This window comes from Sturnira hondurensis, unplaced genomic scaffold, assembly GCF_014824575.4.
Source record: "Sturnira hondurensis isolate 20B ecotype Veracruz unplaced genomic scaffold, ASM1482457v3 Scaffold0007401, whole genome shotgun sequence".
Lineage (NCBI taxonomy): Eukaryota > Metazoa > Chordata > Mammalia > Chiroptera > Phyllostomidae > Sturnira > Sturnira hondurensis.
In genome coordinates, this window is record NW_028080032.1 from 2,000,715 (window position 1) to 2,025,595 (window position 24,881).

Consider the following 24,881-nt stretch of genomic DNA (forward strand, 5'->3'; position numbering starts at 1 on the left):
ACCAACCTGTCAGTTGCATAGTTCAAAACACTGGTAATCAGGATGCTCACAGAATTGGTTGCATATGGTCACAGAATAGAGGAAAAAGTGAAGGCTATGAAAAGTGAAATAAAAGAAAATGTACAGGGAACCAACAGTGACAGGAAGAAAACCAGGACTCAAATCAATGGTTTGGAGCAGAAAGAAGAAATAAACATTCAATCAGAACAGAATAAAAAAACGGGCCAAGATGGAGGTGTAGGTAGACAGTGTGCCTCCTTGCACAACCAAAAGAAGGACAACAATAATTTAAAAACAAAAAACAACCAGAACTGACAGAAAATTGAACTGTATGGAAGTCCGACAACCAAGTAGTTAAAGAAGATGCATTCATCTAGACTAGTAGGAGGGGTGGAGTCAGGCAGCCAGAGTGGAGAGGGCTCACAGCAAAGTGGTAGCTAGCAGACCCAGTAAAGTAGAGGATCGTGGAAGGGGGTGCAGTGTGCAAGGCAGCTGGAGGACTAGGCAGTCCCACCTTTGCACACAGATAAATCAGGTGAAACAAAAGGGGAGAGGGGTGGACCATACAACCAGGGGTCCCAACATGGGGAAATGAAGTCTCAAACTACTGATTGAAAACATCTGTGGGGTTTGAGGTACCTGGAGAAACTCCCAGCTTCACAGGACAGTTTGTTGGAGAGACCCACAGGGTCCTAGAATGTACATAAACCCACCCACATGGGAATCAACACCAGAAGGGCCCAATTTGATTGTGGGAAGTGGGGGAAGTGTCTGAAATCTAGCAGAGAGCAGAGCAAGCGCCATTGTTCCCTTTCGGACCCCTCCTCCACCTACAGCATCACAATGCAGCGACGGGGGTTACCCCTCTTGGGTTGGACACCTGAGACTCCACCCCTCACTACATAATAGTCACATTAAGACAAAAAAATTGTCCCAAATTAAAGAACAGATCAAAACTCCAGAACAAATATAACTAAGTGATGAAGACATAACTAATCTATCATATGCACAGTTCATAACATTGGTAATCAGGAGGCTCATGGAATTGGTTGAATTTCATTGAGAATCAGAAGAAAAAATGAAGGCTATGCTAAGTGAAATAAAGGAAAATGTACAGGGAACCAAAAATGATGGGATGGAAACTGGGACTCAATCAATGGTGTGGACCAGAAGGAAGAAAGAAACATCCAACCAGAAAAAAATGAAGAAACAAAAATTTTTAAAAATGAAGAGAGGCTTAGGAACCTGGAGGACATCTTTAAATGTCCCAACATCTGAATTATACGGGTACTAGAAGGAGAAGAGGAAGAGCAACAAGTGGAAAAGGTATTTGAACAAATAATAAAGAAAAACTTCTCCAATCTGACAAAGGAAATAGACTTCCAAGAAATCCAGGAAGCTCAGAGAGTCCCAAAGAAGTTGGACCCAAGGAAAAACACACCAAGGCACATCGTAATTACATTACCCAAGATTAAAGCTAAGGAGAGAATCTTAAAAGCAGCAAGAGAAAAGGAGACAGTTACCTCCAAAGGTGTTCCCATAAGACTATCAGCTGATGTCTCAAAGGAAAGCTTGCAGGCAAGAAGGGGCTGTAAAGAAGTATTAGAAGTCATGAAAGGGAAGGACCTACATCCAAGATCATAACAAAGCTATCATTTAGGATAGAAGGGCAGATAAAGTGCTTCCCAGATAAGGTGAAGCTAAGGAGTTCATCATCACCAAGCTCTTATTATATGAAATGTTAAAGGGACTTATCTGTGAAAATATGAACAGTAAAATCACAACAAAGTCACAACTATCAACAACAGAACCTAAAAACAAAAACAAAAAGCAACTAAGCAAACAACTAGAACAGGAACAGAATCACAGAAATGGAGATCACATGGAGGGTTATCAGCAGGGAAGGGGAGGAAGGGATGAGGTACAAGATACAAGGAATGAATAGCATAAATGGTATGTACCAAGTGGGGGGGCGTTAAGAATACTATAGGAAATGTAGAAGCCAAAGAACTTATATGTACGACCCATGGACATGAACTAAGCGAGGGGTGGGGAGGGGGGAGGGATGAGGGTGGGAGGAATGTGCAGGGGAGAAGAGAATAAAGGGTGGAAAATGAGACAACTGTAATAGGATAATCAATAAAATATATTTTAAAAAAGAAAAATAGATGAATTTGTTTTAGTAAAAAATTTCAAAATGTATGAATCAAAGGACATCATTTAAAAAGTAAAAACACAACCCATGAACTTAGAAGAAAATATTTGCAAATGATATATCTGATAAATTTACAGTATCCAGGATTATATAAACACCTCCTATAACTCAACAACAAAAGACAAGTGACTCAATTAAAAAATGGACAGAGGATTTTGATTATCTTCTCCAAAAAACATGTTCAAGAAGAAATGTTGAAGAAGAAAGAAAAGTTTGTTTTAAAGAAATGTTCAAGAAGCACAGGAAAAGAACGTCATTAATTATTAAGGAATGCAAATCAAAATTATAATAAAATACAACTTCATACTTACTAGGATTTCTATAATCAAAAATATGAACAAAAACAAGTGGTGGTGAGGCTGTGGAAAAATTGAAACCCTTAAACCTTAATGAGAAGAATGTAAAATGATACAGCCACTTTGGAAAAGTTTACACTTTCTCAAAACCTTAAACATAGAGCTATCATATGATCCAGCAATTTCACACCTAGTTTTATACCCAAGGAAATTGAAACATGTGTTAACATGAAAACTTCTATACAAATTCTACATAAGTGTTGAGAATAGCTGAAAGATACAAACAATCCAAATATGATATACCTATAAAATAAAATACTCAGTTGTGAAAAGGAATAAAGTACTGATACATGGCACAAGACAGATACATCATGCATAATTTATTTTGAGTGAAAGAAGCCAGAAACCGAAGTCAAATCTTATAGGATTCTTCTTACATAAAATGATCAGAATAGGCAAATCCATGTTGACAACAGGTTAGTAGTTGTCTAAGGGTCAGGGAGGAGGGAATAAAAAGTGACTCCTCATGGGTCCAGGATTTCTTGTTTTCACTTCTCAATTACGTTTGGCATATAGTATTTTATTAGTTGCAGGTGTACAAGAGTGATGAGACCTGTATTAGCTTACAAACTGATCATCCCAATAAGTGTGCTTTCTATCTGACACCATACATAGTGATTACAGTATTATTGACTACATTCCCTATATTTTACACCCCCCATGACTGGCTTTATGACTGGATTTTTTTTTTTGGAGTGTTGAAAATATTCTGGAACCAGATAGTTTTGATGATTGTGCATTTCAGACGAGATCGGGCATGTTCAGGGTGGTGTGGCCATAGACTGAATTGTACACTTTAAATGGTTAAATTTGATGGCATGTGAATTATAAAAATGCAAGATTGGATTGTGGCCCAGAATTCTCATTTTCTTAAAGCTCTCAGGTGATGCTATGCACCTGGTTCACAAACCATACCTGGTATAACCAGAGTTTAGAGACTTCTTTCTGAGATCTGGGTGCGGCATACTTCTGCAAGTAGTATTAGCAGTGTAGTTGTATTTTGCTGGAAAGAGACATCACTCTTGTATCGTCTGTGTTAAAGTGGTAACTGAGCAACAGATATTGGGTTAATGTGTGACGTACATTCTCACAAGAGACATCGTTCTACCTCCTTAAGATGGTGTGTATATCACACATCTTATCACCCCACCCACCCCTACTCCCTTAGGGGCAGAGTGGGCTCTAGTGGAACAAACATCAGGGATGCTAAATCGGAGAAACTAGACAGTAGGTTGAGAACTATATCAAGCTGGGACCCACCAGGAAAACAGAGTCCATTCAAAGCATTTAACACAGGGGAAATTTTACTGGGAATTTTTTGCATAGCCGATGAGTGAATAAGATGACAAATGGAACAGTGAGACACCCTAGATTTTAGTAACAGTAGGAACCCCCTAACATGCCTTGGCTGTTAAAGAAAGAGCCTGTATTAACAAATTCCATGGGCCAGATCATACCCAGGAAATTGGAAACCGTGAGTCTATCTCACTCTCTGGCATGTCAGGAGCGGGAAACAGACACAGCTAGAGGCTGTGAGTCTGCATTTGCGTTGGCTCCACATTTCATCCTGAAGCCTAAGCTAAAGCTGAAGAAGAGAGGTTACTTGGGATGTGTCCTCTTCATAGAGGATCACAATTGCCAAGAAGACAAGTGCAACATTCAGATTAATGTGATGTCTGCTAACTTTGTTTAAACAAGTCACGTGGCCAAGCCCAGAGAATCCAAGATGTTCACTCTGTCAACCCTAATGCCGTGGCAGAAGGGTGTATTTATAATTTAATTAGAAGAAAATGAAGAATTGTGAGTTTTTAATCTACGAAGCCATCGAGACTATTTTCTTTCTAGCCTCTCTTCTATGTTCTGTTCAGCCTTCTGTCCCTTGCGAAATCAATTTCATTTAAGTCAGATTTTCATAAATTGTCATTGTCCTTCTGTCAGAAAACACTGGGTGGGAAAAAAGAGGGTCACAACCCTTCTCCTCTTTGAATGACTCCACCTCAGTGTCAGTCCAGAGCAATGACTAATGACAGAGAATCAAAAAATCCCCAATGGTTTCCATGTGTTCATACAGGAACAGAGCAGAGCAGTTACTTAACATAGTTTGGGGAGGGCCTTTGTTTGTAGGGTAGAGCAATAAGCATGTTGGTTTCTTTCCTAATTTGTTCTTCAGCCACAGCCAGTGAGATTTTCATTAAGGGGCTCTAATTCCACTTTGAAGTTTTTGTCTGCAAATTTTGATAAATAATCTCAGTTTCAAAGCTATTTTAGTTGCCTCTAACCCTTTAATAATTAAATATTCTTCATTCCACCTACATACCAGAAAGAGGTATTGTTTTTCTCTGTGTTTGAACATTTTGACCTGTGCAAAATTATCTCAGGGTGCACAGTAGAAGCCATGATGCTCCAATCTATATGCCCTTGGCCAATGTCTGGCCAATTCACTGCAGCCCTATGTACACCCATCCCCTCTACCTCAACCAGCTGCACGTATCTGCTTGCTTCTCTGTCTGTATGCAGGGCAACCTGGAAGTACCATAGGGTTGTGCCCGGGAGGAACCTTCAATATGTGAGGAACTGGAGCCTGGGCATAGACACCCAGCTCCAGTCACTCAGTGGTGCACGTGATCAGAAAGACTGAGATCTGCTCTTGTACACACACTGCCTTTCCTTCCCTGCTTTACTCCCCACTCCCTTGCAGCACTCACTTCCTGGGGTCACCACCCAAATAAACTACTTGTACCATGCCCTTGCCTCAGGGTCAGCTTTTGGAGAAACTAAAACTAGGGGTATAAGTATTAAAGCCTGAGAGGTTTCCCTAAAATTCACAAAACTCAGAGCACCTAAAGAGATAAAACAATTTATATGCAGATAAGAAGTAGCTGGCAGACGGAATTGTTTTGTGAAGGCTGGCAAGTTAAAATAAGTAGTAACCAAATACCAAAAACATGAATAGGAAGGAAACCTCCCACCCAGGTGTTGGTCTTTGTTTGAAGCAGAGGGAAGGTGAAGTTTGGTTCTTAGCAAGGGCAATGCCCCAGAGGCCCTGGTGTCTTCTGATCTCTAATTTGTGTCTCTTGCTGGCTGCCCCTTGGTCTGAGTGCCCCTTTCTCCAAAAAAGATGGATATGATCCTGTGCTCATTATTTCCAGAGCAGACAGACTCGCATTTGGTTCGTGTACTACTAAGAGAGTGGTCTCAGTCATTCTCTTGTGCCCCAGATCACCTCCTCTGGCCCCCCTGTTTACAGTAGCCAGTTTGATGACTTCACTTGGCAATACCCATCTCTTGCTTTCTGTCCTGGAACTTCTCTTTTGCCATCTCTTAAGATGCCTTCTGGAAATCATTCAACTGTTTCAAAGCATGGATTAGATACAATCCTAGAAGTTCAAGGTCATGAACACCCTGCAGAGAAATTCTTGACCAAAGGGAGAAGAAAGCTGATGGATAATTTCTCTTGTTTGTCCTTCTGGTGGACAACGTGGAGGTGTATTCTTATGCAGCTTTTCAGAGCACCCCCTGGAGGATTGAGCCAAAATTGCCCATGGTGTTTAGCTGGACAACTCGATGTCTTCCAGCAGTTTGGGATGAAGTGCTCAAGGTAAACTTTCTGCACACATATGCTGTGTCCCGGTCAGTTCTCCAGGGAACCAAGTACAGCTGAGTTCCACATTCCAGAATGTCAAGCTTCCTTTGTTTCTCCTTTCCCAAAGACTCTTCACAGACCTTTCCAGCCCAGTAGCTCTTCTGTCGCTGTCGGGGTTCTCACCTTGGATTCCCATGAACAAGAGTGTGAATGTCTGAAAAATTGGAATTTTGCTGCTGATTAGCTACTCTTAAATAATTAGCCATTTGTAAAAATATGAACAAATACTTAAGATCCTAACTTCTGGACCTTCTTGTTGAATTTCGAGAATTCTGATAAGCTCATTCCTCTGCTGATGGTCCTCCATTAATTTTCCACAATTTCTTTGAAATGTACAGCATTTATACTTGTGGATTAAGGTTTGGTGGGTTCATTGACTCAGAAAAATATTAATATTCATGGCATTTGGGAAAGCACTATTGAGAATACAAAGCAGCTGAGGAGAAATTGCTAGAATTTAGGGATAATTTGAAGATGAATTAGGAATACTTGACAAATAACCAAAGCAAGTAAAATACAGAATATAGTAAGTGTGGCAAGCTTTGACAAGGCGTTATGGTGAAGAGAGAAATCACATACAGTCAAACCTGTAAGATAGCAAGCAGAACCTTTGTACTGTTTCTCAGTGAGCTAGTGAGGGATGATGCTTCTCCTGGACCACACTGAGACCAGCAGAGGCAATGGCAAAAAATGTTCTGATTGGCTAAGGCAGTTTTGAAGGAACATTTTTAAATTAAATCTGTGAAACATTTTGGTGAGTCTGTACAGTTAAAGCTCCAAAGGCATTTCAACAAGTTTTAGTGCTCTGCCATCAAATAGCTTGTTTATCCTTTCCACAATTGAGTTTTTAGAGTTATAAAATGTATCTTTTCTGAAGTCGTAATGTCATAATGCATGAGTTTTTGAAGAATTCCAACTCTTCGTGCCTCCTGGGTATTCTGCTCATTTATGAGAACTTCATTGCTATTCATGTGTAGATGGTAGTTTGACCTAGAAAGAACAAAACATTAAAAATAATGATTACATAATCCATGCCATCCTTAATGAAGTATTTATTATTTTCTGAGAGCTACAGATGTTATATTGCTAACAGATTGTTCACATATTAATTATGTCTCCAAATAGGATATTTGTTAGCTTGAAACTCTTAAGCAAATTCTGTTTGTTTCTTTAAATTAAAAAGGTTGGTATTAGAATATGTTAATGACATTTTTGTTCCTATAAAATGAAGAGCTAAACTAGCTGAGATGTAAGACCACCCTGACACAGAGCATGGTCTGCAAACCAGCAGCATCCATGCCACCTCTGGGCTTTTAGAAATGCAGAACCCTGGGCCCCAGCCCAGAACTACTGTCTCAGAATCTGAATTTAACAAGATGTCTAGTATTCATAAGAACTTTAAATTTTAAAAGACTCTGAAGCACTCTTTTCTACAACTATAATTTTACGAGTTTTAAGAACTAACTTTGGCTTTAATTGCAGTAATACCTGACACACAGGATACTCTTGAGACACCTGGTGACTGAGGTATTTGGGTTTTAGGAAACATAAGTATATTTTGAAATATTAATTTCTAGTAAAGATTTTCTGCTCCTCCTAAAAAACAGCCCAGTTCTGAAGGATCTTTCATTACAATAGTGCTTCTTTCATGTATCGATCATTTATGTACTACTGAATCTCTAGGAAAGTTGGGTTTTAGAAACTTAGAACCACCTTAGTAGTCACTTATCGAACGTATCTCGTGGGATGAATAACATGTTTTATATTTGCCCAAATGGTAAATGTCCAAGTAGTATATTCAGTTATATTAAAAAATATGATGAAATTCTATGCTGTTTTTTTAAAATATGTTTTATTTATTTATTTTTAGAGAGAGGAGATGGGAAAGAGAAAGAGTGGGAGAGAAACATCAATGTGTGGTGGCTTTTCATGTGTCCCCTACTGGGGACCTGGCCTACAACCCAGGCATGTGTCCTGACTAGGAATTAAACCACGATCCTTTGCTTCACAGGCCTGCGCTCAATCCACTGAGCTACACCAGCCAGGGCTTATGCTGTTTCTTTTTTTTTAATTTTTTTCTACGCATTGAACTGAGTAAAGAATGGCATCATTACTCCAGGGTTTGGGAGGTAAACCCAGCCTGAGGCACAATTGGTAAAGATGTGGATTGACATAGACTCTTTGGAGGACATATCTACAACTTTTCAGTGTGCATACATTCTGAAAGAAAAGTTTCACTTTAGAAATTTATAGCTACATTCCCATGTGTTTATAGAAAAATCTGTACTAGAATGTTCACTGAACCATTTTACATAAACATGAAAACTGGAAATTACCTGAATGCCTATTAATACTAGTAAAGAGATACATTGCTGTCCAAGATATGTAATTAGATTCAAGTACTTATACAGATTACAAAGACACATTTAGATGAGCTATAGATATAGGTATATGCATAGACAATGCTTGAAAGAATAAATAGCAAGCTTATCACAATGGCTGCCTCTGGGAAATGGCATGGTGAAAAAAATGGAAGACTAACTTTTCAGTTATTTATTGTTTGATTAAAAAGTAAATCTATACTTTAGAAATAATGATTGTTTTTCTTTTGAATATCTTCCTGCTCGCCAAAAATTATATACAGTTAGATTAAAAATATAGCCTTATGACACTGGCTGTTGTGGCTCAGTGGATTGAGTACCAGCCTGTGAATCAAAGGGTTGCCAGTTCAATTCCCAGTCAGGGAACATGCCTGAGTTGCAGGCAGGGTTCCAGTTGGGGGCATGCAAGAGGCAACCACATATCGATGTTTTTCTCCCTCTCTTTCCCTCTCTCTAAAAATAAATAAACAAGATCCTTTTTTTAAAGAAGATAGGCTTATAAGTTTTACAGTGTGTGCAAGCTAAATAAATTAAAAATAAAAAAAATTCAAAAAGAGTTACTCAGGAAAAGATTTCTTAGCAATTCTCAGCTACAGGGTTCTGAGAAATCTTAATTCTGAATTAATAAGTTTTCTACTTTTAGTTTAAGATATTTTGTTATATGAACAACACTTAAACTCACTTAGATATTTTTATCTTTTAAGGCACCTAGCATATTTTAAAAAAATGAATAAATGACCAAATTAGATGAAATATTTGGATATATTTTCAACATTTACTTCCAAATACCATTTGAGTGGTATTATCTATCATTCAACCCCTCAGTTTCCCTCTGTGATTGTACATGTAAACTGTGAAAACCACATCAGAGCCCAAATATGAGACCCACTAGAAATGTCAGCCCGAGGCCTGTTCCTCCCCCTCTGTGACTCAGGCCCTGAGAGAAGAGCCTCACTATTTCTTCCACCGTCAAGAAATAGTCACACCTGAATGAAAGCAGTGAGTTCAGCAAACTGTGCATGTTTATGCTTAGGAAACATTTGTCAGTGTCGCTTTCCATATTTGCTATGATTATGAGACAAATTGCATCTCACCGTCCCAAAGTAACAAATAAAAGAATATACAAAATAATATTAAATAAAACATTCATTGTACAAGCAATAGCCTATATAGAAAACCTCCTTCCTTCCTTCCTTCTTTCCAATTGAGCTATGATATTAGTTTCTGGAGTACAACGTAATTGCAGATTTTTTCACAGATAAGCCACAAGCTTATCTGTGGGGGTCAAAGCCGTGATGAAACTATAAAATAGTTTCACTTTTCAAAACACTAGCCAGTGTCTATCTCTAGCAGAGCGCCTATTAAATTGACAGGTATCTAATACATGACTGTTGATTAAAAAGATAAATGAAGAAGTATATAGTGCAATTTGGGAGAAAACCCTTGATTAGCATTCAAGGGAATCACACTCCATGTTGGAATAAGTTATTAAAACCTTATTTTAAATACAGTACACTTATAGGGCATTTATTATTCCTATTGGGTAGGAAGAAAAGCTGCACTAGTTATTATGGCAGACAGATTATCCTGAGGCGGTGCAATTCATTCTTTTCCAATATTAAATACTTTGTTTCTCTAATTACTTATTTGGAACCCAAATGTGCTCATATATATCCATGTGCTAGATAAAATGAGGAGTGAGCTGGCATACTAAAACCTGTGGCTCTCTTCAATAAAACTTAATGAGAAAATCTAATTAATACTCATAATAAGGAACAATTATTTCCTTTAGAAAGATAATCACCTTGACACATTAAAAGTATTTTAGTTGACTAATATTTAGGGTTGACCAAGCAAAGCCAGGTACCATTACCATCACTGCAATCCAAAATTGAACACATGTACCAAAGTTTATAATGTGACCAAATGGTTTGATCTAAAAACATTGAAGTATTTAATTTCCAATACATTTATCCCAATCTTTAAAAAATTTTATAACATTCTATGGGCTGCAAATTTCTGGCCCTGGCCTGGCCCTTGAAGGTCCTGTTGTTTAAGGGGAGGAGACAGGGGCATAAATACTGTTACAATATAAAATCAGTGGTATGCTCAGTGGTATGAAAGAACAACATGAACTCACAGTGACAGTAGAGATTTAGAGATTTGTTGGGCCTGGAGTCAGCAGGAAAACCTTTACTAAATTGGAGGTATTTTAGTTTGAAACTTGTTTGTAGTTTGTCCAGTAAAGAAAAGAGGACATGAATAAATGAGTAAAGAAATGTCCTGCCCAGATAAAACAGCAAGAGCAAAGTTAAGGAGGAGAAAACACTCCCTGTGTGAAAATCGGAAATAGGACACAAATCATGTATTATTTATCAATGTCAAGTTACTGACAAGCTATATGGTACCTGTGTGTCTTCTTTTAAATGTACTTTCAAATAGAAAAAAGAAAAGAAATTGCATTTCATTCAGTTAACTTGCTTCTTTCTGACTGAGGAACATGCCTTTCTAATCTACTGTAGAAGGAAAAACAGGTTTGCATTAGTAATTATCCTGTTGCTGTGATAAGTGTGTCCAAAACAGTGATACCAGGTCAAAGAGTGCTAATGCTCAATTGAATTAAATAGCTCCCATTGGGATATTACTCCCAAAATAAATTTCAGTAAACATTGAAAAACAAACAAACATAGTGATTTTTAGAACAAGAAATTCTGAGTGACGGCCAATAGGGTGCACGGGGAAGTGTACTAAAAATGAGGCTGTTGATTAACGCCGGAGCAGGCCAGCTTGGATGTTCTGAGAAACTCCTTGACCAACCCTGGGTCCATTTTCGTGCAAGAACATTGTTATGGGTTCTCCCATTCCTTGCTTAGCTCGGCTGCTGACCCATTGCCAGTTGCCTTTTCCGTTGCACTAGACCTAGTGCCCATCCCTTGCTTCCAGATAAAACTTGTTCAGAATCTTCCCATACTTTCCACCCAGCACCATACCCCTGACTCCTTAATCTCCACCCTATACACCCTGTTTGCCGTTGTCCCTTTTATTCTTTTTGTTGTTTTTCCATTTGTGGTAATATAAAAAAATACAAACTCATTTCCCAGAAAACCCAGATTAAAAAAAATGTGGATATGACTAGAAAATTCAGACAGTTCAGAAAGAGATGACATGAACAGTGAAATTCTGTCCTTTCTCTACAGATCTCTTCCCTCAAAGGATGTGTTATTGTTAATTTCTTGTGATTTCCTTCCAGGAAAACTAATGTGTAAATATGCTTTATTCTCTCACTGGGGTAAATTTTATCAATTCTATTTTCTAAGGCCATGCTCAATGTCACCAAAAAATTCAGTATATTTGCAATTTGAAAAATTGCAAAAATTGCAAAAAAGTACTTTCTTTGAGTAGTTTTAAGTTTTTCTTGTTTTTTGTTACTTGTCTTCAAATTTTAATATTGTTTTTCTTTCTTTCTCTCTTTCTTTCTTTCAATTTGCTTCATCAGTAAGTTACCTATTCTATTACTTTGCTTTTCAACTTAATCTACTTTTCTTTCTTTCCAGTTCATCAATTTTGTTATCTTTATTTCCTTACTTTTCTTTGGGTTTACTTTGTTATTGTTTTCTAATGTTTGGTTTTGAGTAGTTAGTTCTTTGTTTTCATTCTTTACTTTTAGTTATGTAGCTGTATAAGGCTATGTATTTTTCTGTGCTTTCAGGTTTTAATGTTTTTTTGCTTTAATTATAATAACTTTCTAGATACTCTGCAACTATAATTTCTTTTTTTTCCAATTTTTTAATTTAATTATTTTTCAAATACAGTTTTCTGTCTATTACTCCCATCCCATCCTACCCCCGTGCTCCCCCCTCCCTCCCATTTCCACCCTTCTCACTTGTTGTCCATGTATCCTTTATATATGTTCCTCTAAATCCCTCCCCTATTTCCCCTGAAATTCCCTCCCCTCTCCCCTCTGGTCACTGTCAGCCTGTTCTCTATTTCAGTGTCTTTGGTTATATTTTGCTTGCTTGTTTGTTTTGTTGTTTAGTTTCCTGTTAAAGGTGAAATCATATGGTATTTGTCCTTCAACACCTGGCTTATTTCACTCAGCATAATGCTTTCCAGTTCCATCCATGTTGTTGCAAAAGGTAGGAGCTCCTTCTTTCTTTCTGCAGCATAAAATTCCATTGTGTATATGTACCATAGTTTTTTGATCCATTCATTTACTGACGGGCACCTAGGTTGCTTCCAACTCTTGGCTATTGTAAATTGTGCTGCTATGAACATTGGGGTGCATAGGTTCTTTGGGATTGGTGTTTTAGGGTTCTTAGGATACAATCCCAGCAGTGGAATTGCTGGGTCAAAAGGCAAGTCCAATTTTAGTTTTCTGAGAAAATTCCATACTGTTTTCCATAATGGTTGTACCAGTCTGCAATCCCACCAACAGTGGACCAGAGTCCCCTTTTCCCCACACCCTCTCCAACATTTGTTGTTTATTGCTTTGTTTATGATAGCCATTCTCACCGGTGTAAAGTGGTATCTCATTGTAGTTTTAATTTGCATCTCTCTGATAGCTAGTGATATTGAGCATCTTTTCATGTGTCTCTGGATCCTCTGTATGTCCTCCTTGCAGAAGTGTCTGTTCAAGTCCTTTCCCCATTTTTTAATTGGGTTAGTTGTCTTCTTAGAGTGAAGTCGTGTGAGTTCTTTGTATATTTTGGAGATTAAACCTTTGTCTGAGGTATCATTGGCAAATATGTTTTCCCATACAGTTGGTTGTCTTTTTATTTTAATGCTGTTTTCTTTAGCTGTGCAGAAGCTTTTTATTTTGATGAGATCCCATTTCTTTATTCTTTCCTTTATATTCCTTCTGCAACTATAATTTCATTATTTCTTTGATCCCAGATATCTTATGGGAGGAAAACTTAAAATTTGCTAGGTAGTTGCAGTTTTTCCCTTTGATTTGGTTATTATTTTTTTGGCTTACTTCATGTGCATATGTGTACATCTAGAATGTAGTCTACTATTTCTACTTTCTTTTCTAATACATGGAAAATTTTATATATGAGGGATTAAAATAAAATACTTTATTTTTTATAAAAATGTGCTACTTAATATATTTTTTATGACTTCAAATCAATTTTTGTTCAGAACTTAAAATTCTTACATATGTATAGCTATTTTTCTAGCATTTTTATAGTTTATGATTCTTTTTTTGTTATGATGTTTACTGGTTAATATTTTTTGCTATCTTATTTAGGTAATTTTTTTGCTGTGAATTAGACTTTTAACCTTTATGTGTTTTGTCTTTTTTAAGCTTCTCTTCTCTGATACTAATATTATACCCTCAACTTTATATTAATATTTTACTGGTCTGATTTGTTTATTCTTTAAAAGTTTGCCCTTTTAGTATTCCTTTATTTTCTATTTCTGTGTTTTATACAATATGTATTTGTTGCTATTTACTCAATCCATGGTAAATGATTTTTATTCACTTTAATTTTGACATTTTTAAGAGAAGAGATATTTTTAGATTTTTTTGTCATCTTGATATCTTTTCTGCTTTCTTTCTTTTTTTAAAAAAAAATTATTTATTTATCTTTAGAGGGGAAGAGAAGGAATGAGCGAGAGAAACATCAGTGTATGGTTGCCTCTCATGTGTCCCCTGCTGGGAACTGGCCTGCAGCCCAGGCATGTGCCCTGACTGGGAATGGAACTGCGATCCTCTGGTTCACAGGCCTGTGCTCATCTTTTCTGCTTTCAGTATTATAAATTCAATTCAACTAGCTTTAAATTTGTAAACTAATATTCATTTTACTAGACTTTTTTTAGATTTGGACTTTTGGAAAAATTATTTTGATACTTCTTTGCCAGTGGCAGATTCAGTCACAGAGTTGTCTCAGGTAAAGGACAAAAAGACATTAATTACACAGGACTTTCTGAGAAAATTGCTTAAGCCATTGATTCTTCTTAAAATCAATGGGAGTTTGAGGAAATCTAGCATGAGAATAGTTACTGTGAAAAAAACAAACAAAGCAAAAAAATACTTAGATCTAAAAGAATGCATTTCAACATTAGTTAGAGTAACCCAGAAGTAGTGACTAGAAATACTGAGTAGACATTCCCAAGAATACTAAGTAGGTATTACTGCTCAAAAATTTATGGGTCAGCTGGTTGGGTCTTCTGGTCTCAGTGTGCTCCCTCATCCTTCTGTGGCCAGGTGCAGGTCAGGTATGTTGTTCTGCTGATCTCAGGTGGGCCCTCTCATGTTTGGGGGTCTGTGGCTGAAGATTGGTCTGGTGTGGCCTGCACTAGGACAGTTGGGCTCTGCTGTATATGTACTCTCAGCCTCCAACAGTCTTACCAGGGCTTATTCCCAAGGTGCTGGCAGGACTCCAAAACAGAGAGTGAAGTTTGAGGTACCATGAGTTCCAGGCTGGCTCACTCTCACTTCTTACACATTCTATTGGCCTAGTCAAGTCCCAAGGCCAGCCCAGATTTAAGAGGTAGGAAAACAGATGCAGACACATGCTGAAGAGAATAGTTATGAAGTCACCATGCGAAGAGCACTCAGGGTCAAAGAATCGAAATACTTTGGCAATCAATGCTCCATATGTTACTACTTAGGATTAAAATCCTTTGCATTCATACTTTCCACTTTGTGCACTCCGGGCTTTCTTAGAGTCTTCAGTATTCTTCATTAGAAGACTATTTCATCACACACAAAAATGAAATGATGTCTATTGTGCAACAATTCATTTGGGGACTCTCATAATGTGCTGTCCTGTGCCCTGAGGTCAGCATTTCCATTTTGAAGTTTTGAGCTTTTTCAAATTCTGGAAATATTTAAAATGTTTATGTGACAACATAAGAACTTTCCATGAATCTATAGTTTTTAGACTAAAAATAATTGGAGAAAATAAATATTTATTTATGTATTGGCATTTAAAAACACTAGTACAAATGTAAAAAGATGGATTTTTTAAAAGATTTTATGTATTTATCTTTACAGGGGGAGGGAAGGACAGAAGGAGAGAAATGTCAATGTATGGTTGCCTCTCGTGAGTCCCCTGCTGGGAACTGGCCTGCAACCCAGGCATGTGCCCTGACTGGGAATTGAACCGCGATCGTGTGGTTCGCAGGCTTGCACTCAATCCACTGAGCTACGCCAGCCAGGGCAAAAGATGGATTTTATACAGCTGCTGGTAGATCTTATTATAGTCATGTCTATATGCACATATTATGCTTTTTCTCTGAATGATTAATTATATACCTGAGATTTGTGAGCACACAAATACAGCCCCATGACTCCGTGAAAGTTCTGTTTATATTATTTTTCTCAGTCATACTACTAGAACTCTCCAGTTAAATAAACTGAGATGTAAACTGCACAACCCCAAGAAACAAGAGATTTTTAAAATATATTTGCCTAAATTTAGCAGGTCTACTTCAGAAACATAAATTTTGTTTTAAAAGAAATCTGTAATTTGGTCCTTTTGAACTTGTAATAACTAACAATGACATCAAATCATAGTGTCAGAGATATTACTTAGTAAAACTGCTAGAGATAAAAATTTGAAGTAAAAAAAAATTATCCAGAATGCATACATCATTATTTTTTCTTATTCAGCAAACCATTCACATGTAAAGTGAAATGGGGAATTCAGGCATTCTCAAATACTTCGAGTGCTACTTGATTGAATTTTAGTTACCCTGAGAGGTATATTGGGATAATTATTACATATGATGAAAAGAGGGTAAAGTTACTTGCTCCGATAAGTTATCTCCTTTGTGATCAAATCTATTAGCTAATATGAAATGGAAATTTTGAAACAATTATAGTATCTCATATTATTAAAACCAAATTTAAATAATTAGCTAATTGATCATCTTTAATACAATCTATTTCTGTCAGTGGTCTTTAAGAACAATTAAAATAGGAATGCTATTAGCTATTTATCCATAAATGAAAAATTTTGCTCTGCTCTTAATGATTCCTGGCTACTAATTAAAGACATATTAAGTTAATTAAATAAACACAATGAAATAAAGCTAAAACCCAAAGAGACTGTAGTCTAGACAAATTATAAATAAGGATATCTATTTTCTGGTAAATATTTTGAATTGTATTTCCATATTTAATCTCATTTAATCAATACAACAACCTATTGGTCAGTTTGGGCAAGTTTTATTAAATAAACTGTGTACTTGTAAGTTTACATGACTGCCCAAGTTCAAGCTAGTCTATGGTGGACCCAGGATGTCGCCCACCCCAAAACGCCTGCTCTCTCTACCATAGCAGCACTGACATCTGGCCCTATTTGTGTACACTTTAGGAAGTTGAGACACAAGCAATGTAAATGGAATTAGAAAAAAGAAGTCAAAGAACACACAATTAAACAATTTCCCACCCTGAAAAATGCCACTGAAAGGATGGATTCAGCTTCTAAAAACTATTTTCCAGCAAATAAGCCCAATCTGTTTCATTGAAGTCATGGAAAATCTCAAAAAGTAAAGCATATGGATTTCAAATCCTATATTAAACTTCACCCTGTCAAAGTTAAGCTTGCACTTTATTTTATAAAAAATAAGAACCAATTAATAATAATATTGGTAATGGTATTGATTATAAAGTTTTGTATTCTCTTATGCCTTGTGGGCATATTAAGTTACTGTTCAGCACCTACTCACTCTCCTTATGACCTCCATGGAAGGAGTGCACTTCTTTGCCCTAGTGATGTCATGTCACTTTCTTTGGCCAAAGGAATGTAACCCAAAGTGACAGAATAATAGTGTGCTAACGCCAAGCCTACATCTTAAAAGTCAACACAAGTGTCCCTCTGCCCTTGTGCTCATGCCTTTGCCATGAGAAGATCATGCCTCAAATAGCTTCCAGTCCAAGGAGGATGAGGGACTTGTGGACCAGACATAGACCCAACATGCAGCTCAGAGCTCAGCACAGCCATGCCCAGCCTAGATCAGCTGAATCTCAGCCAGACCATCATAGAATCATTGGTATAAGTGGGTGAAAGGCCAAGACTAATGGAGGTATTCACATCACTCTTCTCCAGTGAGTGGGAGCTATAGCAAATCTTTAAGCTTACAGACAAGTGCCCACATTACATCTTACTAAGATTATTCTTGCATTCATGTGCAGGAAAAATAAAAACATGATTTCAGTTTGGTGCCAGGACTAACATGTAATGAAGCAATATGAAAATTAGCTAGAACTACGTGGAGAACTCCATGTTGGAAATTTGTCCAAAGGAAATAACAAACCTAAACCTCTGGAAATATGGTTGCCACCTATTTGGGGATTTTTTGCATAAGAACAAGCATACAGAGAAGTTTGTAGTTGTTTTCTATTGTCCTTAACTTTGGTCTCTCTTGGTAGGAGTCTTCAGATAAGGCCATCAATTCATTGTTACACTTTCTTAAAAGTATGTGAATGGCCTTCCTAAGAATTAATTACATCTGAACATCAAATGAATTTTTGACTTATCTGGTTCAAGACTGAAAGCAAATTGAATAAATGTGCTGTTATGAATTGCTTTCAAATCATATAAGAACTAGCAGTACTTATTTGTAGGATTTCTATGCTGGGGTCACCAATCTTAAATTCTTCATTATGAAAAGCTAGCTAACTACTTGGGACAGGCCATAGTTATTAGTGTCAGATAGAAACCAAATAATCACTGTCTAATAAAGGTAATTCAATGGTAGAGAGCCTAAGGCAGTCATTTTAAATCCTGCGCATACATTATAATCGCCTGGGAATATTTACTTAAAAACATATCCTCTGGTGAGGATTTAAAAAATTCCATGATTTTAAAAAAATATACCAGGGTATTAAAAAATACCCCAGACCAAAAAATTGCCATTTTTAAAAGCTTTTCTGGGTGATTTTACTGTGCTATTGGAGTTGAAAGAGGTCATGTATGTTTTATACAATTTTTAAAAAGCCAAATAATCTCAATAGTTTACCTACACAAAATGCCCATGAAAAGCATCATTCCTTATAGCCTAACCAGTTCAGTGTCATTAAGTATATACACATTGTTTTGTTACTATCACCCCCATCCATCCACAGAACTCTTTTCATTATGCAAAACTGAAACTCTGTACCCATTAAATCATAAATCTCCACTGCTCACATGGCCAGTTTCTGTTAACTACCATATCACTTTCTGTCTCTATAAATTTTACAATTCCAGATACCTCATATAAGCAGAATCATACAATATTTGTCCTTTTGTGAATATATTCTTTCACATAACATAATATACTCACAGTTTATCCATGATGCAGCATATGTAAGAATTTCTTTACTTTTTAAGACTTAATAATATTTCACGGTATGGATATTCTACATTTTATTTATGTATCCAACTGTCAATGGACATTCTACACTTTGGCTGTTGTGCGTAATACTGTCTTGAACATGAGTGTACGACTATCTCTTTGAGATATTCCTGCTTTCAATTCTTTTGGGTATATACCCAGGAGTGGAACTGCTGGATCATATGGTAGTTCTAGTTTTCCTTTTTTAAGGCATCAGCATACTGTTTTATATAGCAGCTGCACCATTTTACATTTCCACCAACAGTACACACGAGATTAAATTTCTCAATATCTTGACTAACACTTGTTATGTTTTGGTTTTAATAGTAGTCATTCAAGAGATCCAAGATGGCAATGGAGTGAGTAGAAGCTACATTAACCTCCTCCCAGGACCAACTGGAATTACAACTAAATTATAGAAAAATCATCCTGAATAACCAACCAAACACTAGGTAGAGAGAAGCCTTATATCCAAGGACTTGCGGAAGAAGCAACACCACCACGACAAGACTGGTAAGAGCTGTAGAGGCATGAGAGGGCTGGATAGGCTCCCAAGGGTGGCAACTGAAGTTCTGGAGGGATATTTCAACAGTTGGGGAGTTCTCCCTAGAAGTGTGGGTCATAAACCCCAAGCTGGGCTTCCAGACCTAGAGCGCCAGAACTGAAAAAGGAACCCAAACAACACTTAGCTGTGAAAAGCAGTGGGAGAGAAGGGAAGAGATGCAGAGATCTTAAAGAGCCAATGCACAAAATCTTATTAGCAGCCACTTACTCTGGGCTTGGCAGAGTGAGGGCAGAGTGGACTAGAGCCATGAGAGGAGAGTCTGGGGTTGGTGGCTCTGTGGAGAGAGTTAAAGGGTCAGCTACAAGGACCCCTGTGCTGAGTCAATCCCCATACTGCAGAAGCCATCTTTCTTGGACAGAGTACTTCCCTTCTTGCAGCATCAACCTGGAAGGAAGTAGTAGCACAACTGGCAGGGACTGCTTTCTCCCCATGCTGTGGAGCTTAAGCCCAGCTTCTGAGGAGTACAGCTGGAAGAACTTTCAGTGATTAAGCCTAATAGAAAGCCTGCAGGTGAAGGCAGATCACTGCGAGCTTTGAGACTTTACCTGACCCTCCCTCAGGCCCATTGCTGGTAAAAGCTGACTTTGGTGTTCAGCTTGTTTCTTTCTGCTGAAATACACTCAGGGCCAACAGAGGGAGCCACAAGCTGTAGATCACTGATATCGCCAACAGGTTGCCCAGGGCCAGATGCAGGCAGTATCTGACATAGGCCAGACATAGGCAGTATGAGAGTCTTTGCAGATCTACCTAATACACAAAAGAAACAAAAACAAAGAGGTAGCCAGAATGGGAAGACAAAGAAACAGGCCCAAAATAAAAGAATGAGAAAATTTTTCAGAAGAAGAGCTACCAATTTTGCTATGTATAATACACACCCAGGTTTTTGTGCCAATTATACACGAGCACAAATAATGGGCAATTATTATACTCATAAAATGTAATCATTATATCCATGTATAATGCTCATCCTTATTTTTCCCTCAAAAATTTGATCAAAATTGCACATTATATATGATAAATTAATTGTAAGCAAGCAATTTATCAGATATACATGATATTACTTTCTATTTAAAGTAATGATTATAAGGATGTTCAACTGCATTTAAAAAGACATAGAAACCATAAAAAGGACTGATCAGAAATACAGAATGCAATAATGCAATATCTGAAATAAATAATACACTGGAAAGAACAAAGTAGGTTCAATGAAGCAGAGAATCGAATGAGCCATTTGGAACACAAAGTAGAAAAAACACCCAAGCAGATGATCAAAAAAGAAAAAATAATTTTAAAAATGAGGAGAATTTAAGGGACCCTTTGGGACAATGTGAAGTATAACAAGATCAGTATCACAAAGATACCAGAAGAAGAAGAGAGTGAGCAAGGGATCCAGACCTATTTGAGGGCTTCCAGCCAAGATGGAGGCATAGGTAGATATTCATGTGCTTGCACAACAAAAACAAGGGTAACAACCAATTTTTTTTTAAAAAAAACAAATAACCAGAACTGCCAGAAAATTGAACTGTATGGAAATCTGACAACCAAGGAGTTAAAGAAGGAACATTCATTCAGACTGATAGGAGGGGTGGAGATGGGCAGCTGGGATAGAGAGGACATGTGGCTGCAAGATCAGAGGACCCACATTCATGTGTAGATAAACCAAGAGGAAAACTGGAGAGTGAGACAGACCAGCAACACAGGGTTCTGGTGCAGGAAAAGAAAGCTTCAAAACCTCTAGCTGTAAAAACCTGTGGGGGTTGTAGCAGAGGAAAAAATTGCTAGTTTCACAGAAGGGTTCATTGGAGGGGCCCACAGGGTCCTAGAACATACACAAGCCTACCCACCTGGGAAGCACACCAGAAGGAAATATTCACCTTGTTTGTGGGTAGCAGGGAAAATGACTAAAAGAAGGGTAAGAGCTGAGCAAGGGGCATGGTTCCCTCTCTGGCACCTCCTCCATATACAGCACCATAACACAGAAAAGTGGGCTCCCCTGCCCTGGCAAATACCTAAGGTTCCATCTCTTAGAACATAACAGGAGTGCCAAAACAAAGAAAAATGGCCCAAATGAAAGAACAGATCAAAACTCCAGAAAAAAGTACTAAGCAATGAGGAGATAGCCAACCTATCAGATGCAGAGTTCAAAACACTGGTAATCAGTATGCTCACAGAAATGATTGAGTACCACAAAATAAAGGAAGAAGGGAAAGCTATAAAAAATTAAATAAAGAAAAATATACAGAAACCCAACAGTGTAGGGAAGGAAACTAGTGCTCAAATCAATGATTTGGAACAAAAGAAAGAAATAAACATTTACCTGGAACAGAATGAAGGAAAAAGAATTCAATAAAATGATGAGAGGCTTATGAGTGCCTGGAACAACTTTAAACATTCTAGCATCTGAATCATAGGGGTGCCAGAAGGAGAAGAAAAGTAAGAAACTGAAAACTTATTTGAAAAAATAATGAAAGAAAACCTCACCAAGGAACCTCTGGTGAAGGAAATAGACATACAGGTCCAGGAAGCTCAGAGAGTCCCAAACAAGTTGGACCCAAAGAGGGCCACACCAAGACACATCATAATTAAATTGACAAAAGTTAAAGATAAAGAGAATCTTAAAAGCAGCAAGGGAAAAGTAGAGAGTTACCTACACAGGAGTTCCTGTAAGATTATCAGCTTATTTCTCAAAACAACAACAACAACAACAAAACCTTATGAGCAAGAAGGGGCTGGAAAGAAATATTCAAAGTCATGAAAGACAAGGACCCACAGCTGAGATTACTCTATCCAGCAAAGCTATTGTTTAAAATTGAAGGGTATCTCTTCTTGGCCTTTTGGCCAAGATAAAGTATAAAATTGAAGGGCAGATGAACTGCTTCCCAGATAAGGTACAGCTAAAGAAGTTCATTGTCACTGAGCCCTTATGATATGGAATGTTAAAGGAATTTATCTTAAAAAAAACAAGATCAAAACTATGAGCAGTATAGACAACAAACTCACATCTATCAACACCTGAACCTAAAAAAAAAGAAAAAAACGAAAACAAAAACACACTAAGCAAATAGTTAAAACAGGAACAGAATCACAGAAATGAAGATCACATGGAGGGGTATTAGCAGGGAGGGGGAGAATAAGGGACAAGGTACAGGGAATAAGAAACAGGAATGGTAGGTACAAAACAGACAGGGTGAGGTTAAGAATAGTATAGGAAATGGAGAAGCCAAAGAACTTGTATGTACAACCCATGGACATGAACTAAGAGGGAGGAATACTGGAGAGAAGGAGGTACAGGGTGGAGGGGAATAAAAGGGAGAAAAAATGGAACAATTGTAATAGCATAATCAATAAAATATACTTAAAAAACCTATTTGAAGAAATAGTGACAAACAACTTCCCTACCCTGGTGAAGAAAAAAGACACACAAGTCCAGGAAAGTTCAGAGAGACCCAAACAAGAAGGACCCAAAGAAGCCCACACTAAGACACATCATAATTAAAATAGCAAAGCTTAAAGACAAGGAGGGAATCTTACAGACTGGAATAGAAAAGCAGTTAGTTAACTACAAGGGACTTTCCCTTAGATTGTCATCTGTTTTCTCAACAGAAACATTTCAGGCCAGAAGGGATTGACATGAAATATAAAAGGTGATGAAAAGCAAGAACCTACAACAAAGGTTATTATACCCAGCAAAGCTATCATTTAAAAATTGAAGGAGAAATAAAGAGCTTCCCAGACAAGAAAAGTCTAAAGGAATTTCTTACCACCAAACTAATGTTGCAATATATGTCAAAGGGCTTCCTTTAAGAAAAAGAAAAAGTAAAGGAAAAAAAGAAACAGAGGAAAATATTTTTAAATGCAATGGCAATAAATGCATATCTATCAATAATCACTTTAAATGTAATAGGCTTAAAGACTCCAATCAAAGACATAGGGTAGCTGAATGGATAAGAAAACAACACCCACATATATGTTTTCTCCAAGAGACACACCTCACAGTGAAAGGTACACACAGACTGAAAGTAAAGGGATGCAAAAAGATATTTCATGAGAAGGGAAGAAAAGAAGTTGGGATAGCAATACTTACACCTGACAAAATAGACTTTAAAACCAAGGCTATAGTAAGAGACAAAGAACACTACATAATGATTAAGGGAGTAAAAAAATAAGAGGATATAATGCTAGTAAACATTCATGCACCCAACATAGGAGCACCAAATATGTAAAGCAAATATTGATGGACATAAAGGGAGAGATTGACAGAAAGATAGTCTTAGTAGGTGATTTTAATACCTCATTGATTTCAATGGATAGTTCTTCCAGGCAATCAAAACAAGATAGCAACCTTGAATGCCACATTAGATCAATTGCATTTAATTGATATCTGCAAAGTATTTCACCACAAAGCAGCAGAATATAAATTCTTTTACACATGGAATATTTTATAGGATAGACCATATGTTAGGACACAAAACAAGTCTCATTAAATTTAAGAAGATTGAAATCACTTCAAGCATCTTCTCTGACCACAATGCTATGAAACTAGAAATCAATCACAAGAAAACTGAGAAATGGAAAAAAATGACATGTTATTAAACAGTAAATGAGTCATCAAAGAGATCAAAGGAAAACTTAAAAGATACCTTGGAATACATGAAAATGAAAACACAACAATCCAAAATCTGTGGGATGCAGGCAAAACAGTGCTAAGAGGGAAGTTCATAGAATTACAGGTCTATCTCAAGAATCAAGGAAAGGCTCAAATAGAACCTACTTTATACTTAAAGGGACTTGAAAAAGAACAACAAACAAAGCCCAGAGTAGGGGGAAATAATAAAGATCAGAGGAGAAATAAATGAAATAGAGTTTAAAATGTACAAACATCAATGAATCCAAGAGGTGGTTCTTTGAAAAGATAAGAAAGATTGACAAACCTTTAAACAAACTCATCAAGAAAAAAAAGAAGAGAAACAAATAAATAAAATCAGAAATGAAAAAGCAGAAATAACAACTGACAAAAGAAATAAGAAAAACTGTAAAAAAATAGCATGAACAACTATATGCCAACAAATTGGACAATCTGGACAAAATGGATAAATTCCTAGAAACATATAATCTTCCAGAATTAAATCAGGAAAAATCAGAGAATCTGAATAGACAGATTATACCTAGTGAAACTGAAGCAGTAATCAAATACTCCCAACAAACTAAAGCCCTGGACAAAATGGCTTCACAGGTGAATTTTACCAAACATTCCAAGAAGAACTAATACTTCCTCTCAAACTATTCCCCAAAAATTCAAGAGGAGGGAATACTCCCAAGCTCATTTGTCAAGGCCAGTGTTATTCTAATTTCAAAATCAGGTAAAGACACTACAAAAGAAAATTATTGGCCA

General features: G+C 37.1%; 1 long non-coding RNA gene across 1 annotated transcript in view; it reads right to left on the reverse strand.

The window, feature by feature from the left end:
• Positions 1-2,873: 2,873 nt before the first annotated feature.
• LOC118990865 (uncharacterized) overlaps positions 2,874-24,881 on the reverse strand; it is a 32,009-nt gene continuing 10,001 nt past the window's right edge. Inside the window, exon 2 of the long non-coding RNA XR_005067303.1 lies at positions 2,874-7,204. This is a non-coding gene — a long non-coding RNA (uncharacterized LOC118990865). The remainder of the gene's footprint in view (positions 7,205-24,881) is intronic.